At 41.8% G+C, this 14,114-nt stretch overlaps 1 protein-coding gene and 1 long non-coding RNA gene across 5 annotated transcripts in view; one reads left to right on the top strand and one right to left on the bottom strand.

The window, feature by feature from the left end:
- The window catches only part of BIN3 (bridging integrator 3), a 126,257-nt gene that overhangs the window by 22,449 nt on the left and 89,694 nt on the right, over positions 1 to 14,114 (top strand). The window contains exon 1 of one of the 4 annotated variants that reach the window (XM_081891167.1): positions 538 to 631. The exons of 2 other annotated variants lie outside the window; for them this stretch is intronic. The gene's annotated coding sequence lies outside the window, so the exon portion shown is untranslated. Of the gene's footprint in view, positions 1 to 537; positions 632 to 14,114 lie in introns of those variants that run through there. One more of the 4 variants, XM_081891165.1, reaches the window with a different exon arrangement.
- Positions 3,458 to 9,155, bottom strand: LOC309358286. Its single transcript, XR_014163412.1, has 2 exons — positions 8,850 to 9,155; positions 3,458 to 5,329 (listed from the first exon to the last, which is right to left on the bottom strand). It is a non-coding gene; the product is annotated as an uncharacterized lncRNA (long non-coding RNA).

Raw genomic sequence — 14,114 nt, 5'->3', positions numbered from 1 at the left:
TTAATATTGTAACCTGCCCTAGGATTTTAGCATGAAGTGTAAGTAAATAGTAGTAGTAGTAATTACACTCCTTTGTCCTTGCGCTTTTCACTTTAAATCAGGGGTCAGCAAACGTTTTCAGCAGGGGGCTGGTCCACTGTCCCTCAGACCTTGTGGGGGGCCAGACTATACTTTTTTTGGGGGGGGATGAACAAATTCCTATGTCCCACAAATAACTCAGAGATGCGTTTTAAATAAAAGGACACATTCTGCTCATGTAAAAACACGCTGATTCCCTGACCACCCGTGGGCCGGATTGAGAAGGCGATTGGGCTGGATCCGGCCCCCGGGCCTTAGTTTGCCTACCCATGCTTTAAATGATACCTTGCTAGTGCAGAACAGTTGAATGATTTCTAAACTTTTTGATGGAAGTACAGACATTTACTGTTTATGTATGTGATCATTAGGTTCCTTGTTTATCCTCTCTCAGCAGTTTTGGTTCAACAGTGCTTGGTTTACAAGTCAAATGTTTGATTTCTTTCCCCTCCTTTGCTGCCAGCTCTGCAGATTCATCTTGTGAACTGGAGAAGCCCAGCTGCTTTCTCCTTGCCTCCCCCTGTTATGTGGAGTAATGAAGATTTTCAGCTAACAAGTAAACTTGACAGTTGTCTTGTTGGACCAGGTGCACTGGATTCTTGCTCTCTGTTGAAGCTCTTCAGGATTAGTATAAATGTCTCTGTATCACTAAAGTCAGCATCTTTGTCACCCCAGCACAATGCCAGAGAAGTTTGTCAGTTGTACAATCAGTTTGTCCCGATTATAAGCTGTACATTTCAAGACTGGCAGTCAATGAGTAATAGTGTGTTCCATGATAGGAGAAGGTATGCAGTAATTACTGACTCAGAGATGCAAGCATTTTTAAAAATTGTTTTAAGAGGTGCACAGGTTTTAAATTCATTTTGCTACATTCAAACATAGTCTTAGACTTGTGTCATTGATTAAGGAAAACCAGTAAGGTTTGGTATTTTTCATTTTTTGGGAGTAGGTGCTACTAGTGTGTAGGTTGTTGGAACTCATTTAAAAAGCAAAGGGGGCACTTCTGGGGGGGGGGAAATAACAACAGGAACCACTGTCTGCCCCCTACCCCCAAGTGCATCACTATATTGGACCAGTAGTTATGACATACATTTCTGTAAATACTGCTTTAAACTTTCAACACTTAGAATTGATGCATGCATTTAATATTGACTCAGGCTTCTATAAAATGTGCTCATTTGTTTTGCTAGTTTGTTTTCAGGCGTATTATTTATAACAGGTATGGTCAGAACTTCAGCATTTCCTTTTAAATGAAAGCTGGGGCCTGATTCAGTCATACACAGTATAGAGCCTGCTTTGCCTTGGAAGACTATAAATATTAAACAGTGCAAAAACATCTAGAGTGCACTGTGTTGACTATTCTTGCACTAGCACATCACCCGGGATGGCCCTACCATAAGGGAGAATGACATGGCCACCTCAGGCAGCGGATGCTGGGGGGTAGGGAATGGTGCCATGGTGTTGGAAGACAGATCTGTTTGTTCCACACAACCTGTCTTGTGGCACCTAAACGAGGCAGCTCCTCTCATAAGCACCCTATTAATGTCATAAGGCTATAAAAATGGAAACTGATCCCACAAAGCAAGACTTGATGGAACATTGGAAACTTCACTTGGGACTGCATCAGTCATGGCATCTAGGATGGAATCTACACAAACATGCTTTTTTAAAAATATATATATATATACACTGAATTTTCCATAAGGCTCACCACTGCCATCTAGTGTCACATTGTAAATTGCGCTTAAACCACATAGAATCATAGAGTTGGAAGAGACCCCAAGGGCCATCGAGTCCAACCCCCTGCCAAGCAGGAAACACCATCAGAGCACTCCTGACATATGGTTGTCAAGCCTCTGCTTAAAGACCTCCAAAGAAGGAGACTCCACCACACTCCTTGGCAGCAAATTCCACTGTCAAACAGCTCTTACTGTCAGGAAGTTCTTCCTAATGCTTATGTGGAATCTTCTTTCTTGTAGTTTGAATCCATTGCTCCATGTCTGCTTCTCTGGAGCAGCAGAAAACAACCTTTCTCCCTCCTCTATGTGACATCCTTTTATATATTTGAATATGGCTATCATGTCACCCCTTAAAACACACTTAAAACGTTTTATTTGCAGCTGTATAGCTGAGTCCTAGCTCGTTATGGAAATGGATGACTTTGTCTTCACAGTGCGCAGCAAGCAACTCAGAGTTTCTCCGAGGTTTTGTGGGCTCCATACAGCAGTATAGATGTCAACAGCCTACGGACCACCCTGAAGAGCTTTGCTGGCTGTTCTCTCAAGGGTGAGATGGAAGTAGCGAAGCAGGCCTTTGCCATGCAGGAGGCACAATTGTGCTCCAGCTACCTTCTGGTCTGTTTCATCGCATGTAGTTCCCCAGTGCTGTATACCAGGAGCTGAATGCTCTCCACGGTGTTGGAGAGGGCATCCAGGAGCGATTATATCTGTAGCCCTCTGCAGCAGGACCATCAGTTCTATCCACCAGAAAATCCCCCAGACAGAGCATTCAGAAATCCATTGGATTCCAAAAGTCTCTGTGGGAAGACATTCCTCCTTGGTCCCCCACCCCTGCAATGGGAAGTTGGTGCCATTTGCCAAATTTCACCACAAACTAACGAACTTAGGCAGACACATGTAAGGTTTTGCTTCTGCTATACAATAATAGGGATGTTCTTCAGGGTGAATCTGTTTGGGAACAAGACATTATTTGTGTGTTCTTTAGTTCAAAACAAAAAGATGTGTATTAAATCTTTTACAAAATAGAACTGTGTTATCATTGCAAAATAAACTCCCTTAAGGGCTTCTACTTATTTTAAGCCCCCACCCTTGTGTTTAAATCAGAACTTGCTAAAAGCCCAGTGCTCAAATCTAGAAATTGATATTATAAAAAAGTCCACAGCACAACACATTGATGTAATAATTCTGAGCTTTTTTAAAAAGAGAAAAACATCCTATAAGAAAAATGCTTATAAACTGGCTGTGTTCTGCTTATGCATCCATGCAGCACTGAGTGAGGAAAAATATTTTAAAAGCAATAGGAGGAGTTAATGTTGTATTCCAATTAGAGATTGGAATTGGGAAAATCATTGGGAAGGTACTCTTTGTGTATAAATTGTGTATAGTATGTTCTCCGAAACATCATATGCTTCCTTTAGCAGGTACAATGCAGCACAAAGCTTATGCGTATCAAGAGCATTTAGGATTATTGGGCTGCAAACTAAAATTGGCTTCCCTGACTCTTTAAATTGGCTCAGGCTGAGACTAATGACCTTTGAACACCAAACATATTTACTTACATTTTTATCAAGCTTTTAATTTTCTTGTTTGCTTTGTACTTCTCAGTTTGGTTTGTGATACACAGTTGCATTTTGTTTTAAATCTCGTTTTTAGGAACTTTTATTGAATGGTGCAACATTTTTATATTAAGCAGTAGAAAAGCTTCATAAATCCATCTCTCACTGTGATCTCTTTTGGAGCTTGTGGTGAAACCACTGTAGACTGCTTCTGGGAAGAAGTCAGGTGGGGCATTTCTGGTTTTGCGTGCTGCTTTCACTTCCTGCCAAAAGCTCTCCTGAACATAGCTTATTGAGTCTCTTTTCAAAGCCCTGTGAAAGATGCATCTGAGAACATGGCAAAAGCGGAGTAAGCTCAAGGTGAAAGCCATGGCTGCAGGTTTGAGTCTCATGCTGGTGGTTCTGGATTAGAAGAGGTCCGTAGCTCAGCGGTAAGGAACATACATTGTATGCATAAAGTTCCAAATAAACAAGACTTGGTTAGGTGCACCAAGATTATGACTTTGCCCAAGGCAACCTCAAATGATCAGGTAGAGAACTAGCGGTGACCTGGAGTCTCTTGGGCCTTTGCGTACATAGTAGCAACATTCTTAAATACTGCGTTGCAGGGAACGGTTGGGGGTGCTGTAGAATTTCAGAAAATTTATTTCATTGAGAAAAAAGGGGGCATTGTCAAGATGGTTCCTTTTTCAGAAATCCGTAGCTCCTGCCTTTCTCTCCAGCAGCAAATTGCGGCAGCGTCAGTTCTTGTGCATATGGTGGCCTCATTTTTAAATGTGAATGCCAGAGGAATCAAACTCTAGAGGTTTGTCTGTGTGTAAAAGCAAACAATCACCCTCAGTTCAGTTTGTCAATAGCTGGCAGAGACCACATTGACTGTAATAGTTGCTAATTCATGCCGAGAAGGCCAGGGTGAGTTCGTGCTGCCGCTTCTTGAATGAATTGGGTTATTCACGGAGCGCCGGAATGCCATACGTCTTCAGAGGGAGAAAAGGGTCTTGATGACGCGCAGACTAGGCTGTGGGAGGTCAGACTCATTCAGTAACACTGCAGCCAACTCTGAAGTGAACAAGGCAGTTAAAACATGCATGTCTGGGGAGGACAGGTCTGTTGTTGAGGGGCTCCCACCCTACTTCCCAAATGTCAGTGTAAAATATGCCTTGCTTTTGTATCACTTTGTTTTCTGGGAGCCCTGCATAAAAAGCGAATGAACTTTGTTTCTAACATTCAATTCTGAGTGTTTTCTTTGTGCAGAGGATCTGCCACACGGCTTAATTCAGTTTGCACGTGCCGCCTTTTCTCCAGAAATGGCCCCTCCTCAGCCAGTGCTGACCTGCCATTTAATACTTTTAAGTCTTAGGGCCTACCAAACAAATTGAAATAAAGAGGACATAAGAAGTGCCTCGCTGGATCAGATCAAAGACCCATCTAGTCCATCCCTCTGCTCTCCCCGAGGCCAGCCGGAAGGCGGCAGGCGGGACTTGAGCACAACAGCACTCTCCTCGCTTGCGATTCCCAGCCACTGGCCTGGGGAGGCAGAAAGTCATGCTGGGTAGCCATTGATAGCCTTATCCTCCATGAACTGGCCGAATGCCTGCTTGAAGCTGAACATCTTGGTGGCCAGGGCTGCCTCTTGGGAGCAAGTTCCATAGGTTAACAATGCACTGTGTGAAAGGGGGAGGGGGTTGTTTCATTTTGTTTTGTTACCTGTTTTATTATGTATTGTTTTTATAATTATATTTTTATGCTGTGAAGTGCCCTGAGATTTACCAATGAAGCGTGGTATACAAGTTTAATAAATAAAAATAAAGTACTTCCTTTTGTCTGTCCAGAATCTTCCAACATTCATCTTCATTGAATGGCCTTGAATTCTAGTCTTATGAGGCAGGACAAGAACTTCTCCATGTCTGCTTTCTCCACCCAAGGCATCATCTTATACATCTCTATGCTTTTACTTGCCTTTTTTCTATTTTTAAAAAAATATTTTTTATTAAGTTTCATATTCCCAAATTAAACACATCAAACCAATTAATCCAAATTATATCAATACATATCATGTAAATCAATTGTTTTCCAAATTATAATATTTTTTTAAAAAAATAATATTTATTACTTTTAAACACTACAAAAAAGGAAAGAAAAGAGAAAAAACACAATACAATACAATATAAAAACATTACACAACACTAATACAATAAACAAAACAAAACAAGACAAAAACAGTTTAAGACACCTCATACACACATCATACCGTTTCAATACCCTATCTTTCATTCCCTTGTTTCAACGATCTCTTCTCACCTCCCTTTTTGTATTCCACTTCTATTAATTGTTTCAGCAATTCCTTTCCATCTTCCTCTGTTTTCTGTCATATAATTATCTTAACATATTTTAACCTTATTTTCCCTTTAATACTCTAATAATCTATTGGTACTTAATTCCTTATAACATTTCTACTAAAGCCATATAACTCCATCCCAACATTTTTCTAACACTCATTAATTTTACAATATTTTTATAAATAGTCTTTAAACTTTTTCCAGTCTTCTTCCACCGTCTCTTCTCCCAGGTCTCGGATTCTGCCAGTCATTTCCGCCAGTTACATATAGTCCATCAACTTGGTGATCTTCTGTCCGATGCTCTTAGCTCTTTTCCAAGTCCCTTCTGCAAGTTGTCTTCATATTTATACAAAAACTTTACTTTGTCTTCTACTGATCTTATGTTTATCTTCCTTCCTTTGAGGCTGAAGAGTAGACCTTGGGGAAACTCCCACCTAAAGATGATTTTATTCCTTCTCGACAGGGCAACCAAATCTCCGTGGTTAGACCTAAGATCCAAAAGGTATTTCGGGACGTCTTTAAAAATTTCCAATCTTGACTGTTGTTCTTCTAGGTTCTTCTGGTAGTGCCAACAGTCTCTTATTCTGTTCTTCTCTTTTTTCCTCCTCTTCCAAGTCTGAAGGCCCTCACAATTTTAATCTCTTCTTGACCCAAGTCCAAGTCCCCAAAATCAGCAAATTCCTGTGTGAGGAAATCTATCAAACTTTCCTTCTCCAGTTCAGGTAGGGCTCTGATCCTCAAATTCATCTGTTTTTCTTTAAATTCAATCATAGCAGACATCAACTTATGGTCATCAAGTTGCATCTGTAAGGCTGGGACTCTCTCTCCAATTGTGTTACTTTACGTTCAGCAGCAACAGCTTTCTCCCTAGCTTCCTCCACAGTCTGCCATGTCAAAGTAGATTCCTGTATCAATTTCTGGATGGTTTCTGTATTGATGTTCACCTTTTGTCCCAAATTATTTATACTTTCTGTATTTAAATCGATTTTAGTAGTTGCCACATCCACCTTCTTGTTAAGCTGTTCCAGTGAATCATTCATCTTACTTAATGCAACCACTAAGGCTTCTTCTGTCGACATTCCTCTTGATTTTGAATATGCTGGTACTTTTGCCATAACACTTAACCGATTCAAGGTCAGTCCCAGAATCTCACAGCTTTTTATCTTGCAGCTGGAAATTCCCCCAGCCCAGCTCTTGTAACAGTTTCAAAGGCTTCCTCTAGAGGGAAACAGTTTCTATTTGTATTAGTAAGTAATGTCCTCTTTTAAACACAGCTCAAACAATGAAGTTAGTTTCAATTTTCGATTACTTTTGCTCCTTTTTGAAAGCAGACGGAGACAGTAGAAACAATGTATTTCTCTTATTAGCTAGCTGTCAACGAACGTTCTAATCGCTGTCAGTGAACATTCCAAAAAAGTCAGTCCTGCTAGCAGCCCATTCCCAGGGTGTGAGCGGCGGTATTTTAACTCTCTTCGCTCTCTCCCGCAGGCATATTCAGTTCACAACTCCCCCCCTCTACTCCTGCCTCCAAGGGGGGGTTTAATGTTCTTTACCGATGGAAATTTAATCCTTTACAATAGGCTTTTCAAGACTTCAGCTTGCAGCCTCATTGCTTCAGTCTATTTACAAAAGGGGAAGGCGGACTTCCTGTATTGAACCTCCCCGTTACGATGCCAAATTAAACATTTAAAGATCCAATTCTCCCGCTTCAGCTCTACTCACAGGTAGTTACTTTAGAGTCAAATGGCCCACAGGAAAAAGTCAGCGCTCTCTGGCAACAGCTATGCGGCTTCACTCCGTGGAAAAAGCAGACAATTCGAAGCACCGCGCCGCTCACCCCACTTCGCTCAGGATCCCCGAAATCGGGTTTCCCAGCGAGTAGGGCAGGTGCAAAAGGTGCCCGCCGAATCCCACGTTCGCAGGCTTCACCCGCCTGTGATTTTTAACGGGTCTCCTCCTTCGCTGTGGCGGCCAGACCCAAATTCCCACGGGGCAAATTCCTCCCGATCAGAGGAATTCCGCCATTACCGGAGGCGCCAACCCGGAAGTCTTCCAAAATTATAATTTTTTGTGAGGGGTACCCATGCTTCTTGATCGGCAGGAGTCCAATCCTTGAATATTTCTGCTGCTTTCATATTAAGAATGATATTTCGAGTCCCCTCTTCTCAATCCTTGTCATTGCTCATTTTCCTTTTCATTCACCTCCGAGTTGCTCCGCAAGTGGGTTGAAAAAAACAGTCTTATTTGTGTTTCTGTGTGGACTTTGTACTGCTCTCTCGTAAATTCTAATAGATGAGACATTTCCACTCGAGCAAGCAATTGCCATCTTGTCGTTCCGATGAAATGCAGTCTAAAAGCTCACTTGTTAACTTTCCCGACCTGTTGCATCATAAATTAGTCTTTTTCCAGGAGGGCTGCCCCTTCCAGTTCGCAATCTCATCAAAAGTAATAAATTTTTGGCTCGCCCTCCCAAGACCAAACCTCCTGCAACACAGGTCTATCTTTCCGCATCAAATCTCCATTCTTACTGTGTCACAAAGAGAGCCCTCCTTCTTTCCAAATCCTTTACAGAGTAAAACCTTTAAGTTCATATTATTCCCACACAATTCATTTTTAGTCCCATTTGCAATTAGTTGCTGTGACGGATCTTCTAAGAGGGAGGGTTATTAGTTAATCACATAGAGCAAAAATAATAAAAAGTCATTCCCACCCCTTTCAGTTCCATTGCATTCCATTCCACATACCAGCTTGTCTGTAGTACTTTGATGTAATCTTCCGTCTCAATCATTTCAGTGGCAAAATTGTTAGCAGATAAAAACCTGCCTCTCTTGAAGCATGTGCGTTATCTTTCTCCAATTTTTTTCCTTTTAAGTAACGCAACTAGTTTCGCTCCTGGAAGCAGCTTCAGAGGAGTTCCGAGGCCCGCCGAGGGTTGTACACCCAGTGCCTCACCCCCTCCTTCTTCCGAACTCGGGGGGTGATTTATGGCAACAGCGGGTGAAAACTGCATCTCTCCCCCCTGGAGAGATGAGGGAGACTGATTTACTCCCCATAATCAGCCTCTAATTACCTCGCTTGCGAGCTGGATAGATGTTAATATCCGCCATCTTCCAAGGCGCCCCTAGCGGCCCCCTACTTGCCTTTTTTCTAATCTAAAAAGCCCCCAATGTGGTAGCCTTTCCTCCTAAGGAATTCACTCTAGCCCTTTGATCATTTTAGTTGTGGTTTTTTATATCTTTTCCACTTTTGCAATATCCTTTTTGAGGTGAGGTAACCAGAACTGTGCACAGTATTCCAAATGTGGTCACACCATAGATTTGTATAATGTCAGGGTTGGTTTTCCCCCAACTCCTTTTCTAATGATCCCAAACATGGAATTCACTCTTTTCACAGCTGCTGCACATGGGCTAACATCTTCATTTAGCTATTACCGTATTTTTCGCTCTATAAGATGTACCAGAAAAAGTGAGTCTTATAGAGCAAAAAATACGGTAACTATGACTGCATTGCTTCACACTTGCTTACATTGAACAGCATTTTCCATTTTACTGCCTATTTGACCAGTGTGGAGAGATTCTTTCGGAGCTCTTCACAATCCCTTTTTCTTTAAGGCGGCCTCACTTCTCATCCCTTACTCTATAGATTATTTATGAATAAGTTAAGAAATGCAGGTACCAATACCGACCCTTGGGAGGCTCTCCTTTCTACATCCCTCTGTTGGGAGACTTGTCCCTTTGTTCCTGCTCTCTGCTTCTTGTTCCTTAGCTAGCTTCTGAGGTACTTCTCTTATCTTATGACTGCCAAGCTTAGTCAAAAGTCTTTGCTTGAGGTACACAGTATTAACTCTAAGAAACCCCAAACTCTTAAAAGTTAAGGAACACAGGACCTACCTTTAGAGCAGCCATGCTGGTTCTCCTTCAGCAAGACTTTTTCTTCTATATGCCTGGTATTACTATCTTTAACAATGATTTCCACTAGTTTTCCCAGAAAAGAAAATATTAAGCAAACTGGTCTGTAATTTCCTGAATCCTCTCTGGAACCTTGTTTAAAAATTGGTGTTACTTTGCCCACTCTCCAGTTCTCAAGTATGGAGACTGATCTTAGGGACGTGTTGCATATTTTTGTTATAAGATCAGAAATTTCCCATTTGAGCTTTTTTAAGAACACTTGGGTGGAAGCTATCCAGACTCAATAATTTGTCAGTTTCTGATTTGATAGTAAGACCTAGAACTTCATCTCTTGTCACTACTGTTTGTCTCAGGTCTTTAGACTTCCATTCTGAGAAAGCTAATTTAGGCACAGGATTTACCCTACAACTTCTGCTGTGAAGACAGGTGAAAAAGGAAAAAATCAACCAGCTTCTTTGCAATCTCCTTTTCTTCTTTCAGCACACCTTTGACTCCCTTGCCATCCGAAGGTCCAGCCCAATCCTCAGCTGGTTTTCTGCTTCTAACATACCTGAGGAAACTTTTTGTTGTTTGTCTTTGTGATTTTTTCCTCACTGCTTGTGAGAAGCAGTGTGCTTCTCAAATTATTTTTTGCATCCCTTGTTGTCTCGTTGCACTGTTTTTTTTGGCAAATATTTGTGTTCCTTTTCATTCTCATTTGGATAGGATTTCCATTTTCTTAAGGGAGCCTTCTTGCCACTCTGCTCATTAACCATGCTGGCATCCTCTTAGTTCTGGCAGTACCTTTTCTGATACATGGTATGTATTGTTTCCTGACTTCTATTATTATGGTTTTGAACAGTTCACAGGAATTCTGGAAAGATTTTACCTTCCTGACTCTGCTTTTCAACTTCCCTTTTACCAATCCTTTCATTTTTGCAAAGTGTCTTCTCTTGGGGATGGACTGTAGCTCAGTGGTAGATCTGGCAGATCACCTGCTTTGCATGCAAAAGATCCCAAGTTCAATCCCTGGCATTTCTAGATAGGACTGGGAAAGGTTTCATTCCTGAAACCCCACAGAGCCACTCCTAGTCAGTGTTGACACTTCTGAGCTGGATGGACCAATAATCTGACTTGATGTAAAGCAACTTCCTCCAAAGTCAAGTGTGACTCTGTCGGTGTCTTGCTGTGTTCCCAAATCTGCCCTGGCCTTGCTTCTTCTCTAGGCTATCTGCTGCTCAGTGTACTCATTTGTAGAATGAGGACTGAGAATTGCCTCACATGGGTGTTTTGAACATTTAATTAATGCCTACGATAGCACTTGATTGCAATTAGGAGATGGGTGTAACTGGTGTGAGGTTCTGATCTTTCCTCCACCCAGATCACCTTTCCTCCAAAAAAATGTTGCTCACTTACATCACATTGACACTCAAAGAAGGTCTGTGTATGTTTCCATTTTGCAGAAGGCATCTTAATAGCAGGACTTGACTTTTGAGACAAACAAAATTTGTCCAGTTCTCCACTCTTGAGTTCATAGCTATTTCTTTGTTGTGATCTGAAGGCAAACTTGTGTTAGGGTTGCAGTAAGCTTCTGTAGGATATGGAAGCTTTGGAACTTTTCTCTTGTCTTCTTTATACATACTGTACTTAAAAAAGAAGAAGCAGTCAGAATCAGATCTCCTTCTGAAGATACAGGAATAAGAAAAAAAAAATGGAAGTTACCCCTATTCTGAGAATATTCATGTTTTCTAGACTTGCTTCTGCTTGTGGTAGCTCTCAGTGGAAAGTGTAACATGAAAAGAGTCCCGCAACAGGGGCATCATTAGGGGGTGGCCCAGAGGGCCCCAGCAATGGGTCTTTATAACAGGTCCTGGTCTCCTGCTCCTCCCCCTCCCCTCTAAAAACTCAAGTACTGTAACACCTCAAGTAACATGTTCAGCATCCTCCAAATGCTGTGTAATGCAGGTGGCAGAAGCCCCGGACGGGCTTAGAGGCCACCACAGAGAATGCTCTCTCCTGGGGCAACACCCACCCCTGCTCTGGGTCTCTGAGGGTGGAGGAACTACCAAGAGGGTCCCCTCTGCTGATCTCAACACCTGGGAGGGTCTCTATGGAAGTAGGTTAGTCTTTCAGGTATTTGGGGCTTGAGTTCTTTAGGGCTTTAAACACCAATGGGCCTAGAAATGAACTGGCAATCCATGCAGCTGTTTTAAACCAGGGGTTATATGAGATCTAAATGGAACCCCAGCCAGTAATTTAGCTGCTGCAAATTTGGAGCAATTGAGGTTTCTGGATCATCTTCAAGGGCAGCCCCATACAGGATGCATTGTAGTAATCCTCTCTGGAAGTTACCAGAGCATGGAGTACAGTAGCCAAGTCATCTGTGTCCACACATTTCAAATGCTGATCTCTGGCAGGTGGGTGAAAGGGTCTTGTCTTCTGCATGGTTTGTCTCCCTAGTCCCTTGTTCTTCAACCTTTTGTAGTCTTTCACCATAAGCACTTCTCAGTGGATGATAGTTTTGTTGATTTCAAGAGAACCTATTTCCAAGTAAGTGGACTCAGAATAGTATTCTGAATGTGATCTCTTTTGAGTAACTTGGGGTATCAATTGCAGGTTAAACATGAAGCACTACAATGCTCTGGGAAGCCATAGGAAATATTATCATTTCTACTGCATGGGTTTCTCTCCCCACCAGAAGAATAAGTGACTTCTGTCATTGCGATTACAGTCACTTGCTCTACAAGTGTGTAATCACAACGCAAAGCAATTTCAGTTTCCCTAGTTATCAAAGAAGTGCATAAAGCCAAGTTCAATTGGGTTTTGAAAGCAAATGTTCAACCTGGATTAACTGGCAGTTTTCTAGTTCTAGTGGGCAAAATAGAAAGCTTTTTTTCTTCTTCAAAGAGGCAGCAGGAATTAGCAAAAAGAAAAAGGAAAAAAGGAGACTAGAGGAGATTTTAAGCACTGCGGTCATGATTTTTGTGCTGCCACACTGGCTGCTGTGTTTACTCAAGAGAATAAAAGCCTGAAGTGCACACTGGGAATGTAGCAGAATTACAAGGGCCGTGTTCACTCACTTCATTAATCAGTAATTGGCTTTCATGTTATGTAGCTTTGACTAGGTTTTTATATGAGAGACCAGCTGGCAAATTCTTATATTAACTGGCTTGAGTGCTTGGCATTCATTTCAAGATTAGGAGCAATTTTTATTTAAAAAGTGAGCTCATTTAACAATGGCTTCTAGAAGCCTTGAACTTGTTTTGATCTAAGTTGGTTTCTTTTCTTCTTTTATACAAATAGGGTTTTCAAAGAAATCTGTATATAGAGATTGCTTTGAATCTGCATTAAGCCTGCTGTATTTGCACATAATGCTAAACCATGGTTTTTCAGCTTCACAGATCAGCAGAGGAACCGTGGCTTGATCTGTATAATGTTGATTTTGTTTTCTAACTGCTATTTTCTTGCGCCTCTGTGAGCATCTGTGGTGGGTGCTGAAGCAAACTGGGATTAAGTCCATATTGTGGGTTTGGCTGTAGCGAGAAGGCATGAGTTCATAAGTCAATTTCAAACCATGGTTTATATTCTAGTATGTTGACCACAAATGCTCCATAGTTGGTTGGCTGCGGTATGTTCAGATGTACAAACAAACCATAGTTAAGCTAAAGAAATAATGGCTTTGTGTTACAGGTGAACCAGGCAACTGAGTTAGTCTATTTGTCTTGTCTAGCCTACTGTTCTTCAGGAGCTCAGGTGATGCTTCCCTACTCAGCACCCCAAGCTCTTGTTGATTGCGTCTGCTAGAGATTGAACCTTCTGCATGAAAAGCATTTGCAGTGGCTGCTCCTATACATATAGAAGTTCTGCCCAGGAAAGCAAACCAAGTTTGTTGAACCCCTTCAGGACAAGTATCTCAGGAGGATATTGAATAGCTGGAACTCCATTTTGCTTTGATTTATTGTTCAGATCTGCTTTGTTTACTGCTGTGATTTTGACAGATGCAGTTGAAATTGAGAGACCCTACGCAAGTCTCAACTTAGTGAAGTATATCTCTGAGGAAACCTGCATGGGATTGCACTACATTTCTTGTTGGACTAGGCCAGGGCAGGGCAACATCTAGATGATGTTGGACTCCAACTCCCTTCACTCCCAAGCATCAGGGATGATTGAAGGCCACAGATTCTCCATCCTGGCATGAGATACTAGGCAGTTGCATGTAGAAATACAATTGTGTTCAGCACATTTTAATTTCTAGCCACTTGGAAGCAGGTCATGGAATTGAGATGTCATGCCAGTTCCATCACACACAGTCTTACAGGATGGTGCCAAAAATGATGAAACCCTTGATGTGGTCCCTCTGGTGACCCACCAGCACCTCCATAGTGGCCCCCAAAGCTTACCAGGATGTGGATGGGAACAGACAGCAACGCTGAAAGCAGCACAAGTCCAGTAACCTGGTACTTAACTCAGGGGTGTAAAAAAAAAGGTACCAAGTCAGGTATCTGTGGCTGTTGCTGC

This window comes from Podarcis melisellensis (assembly GCF_964234715.1).
Source record: "Podarcis melisellensis genome assembly, chromosome: 15".
NCBI classification, from domain to species: domain Eukaryota; kingdom Metazoa; phylum Chordata; class Lepidosauria; order Squamata; family Lacertidae; genus Podarcis; species Podarcis melisellensis.
Note: the sequence above shows the minus strand (reverse complement) of the source record. Positions and strands in the feature narration are given on the sequence as shown.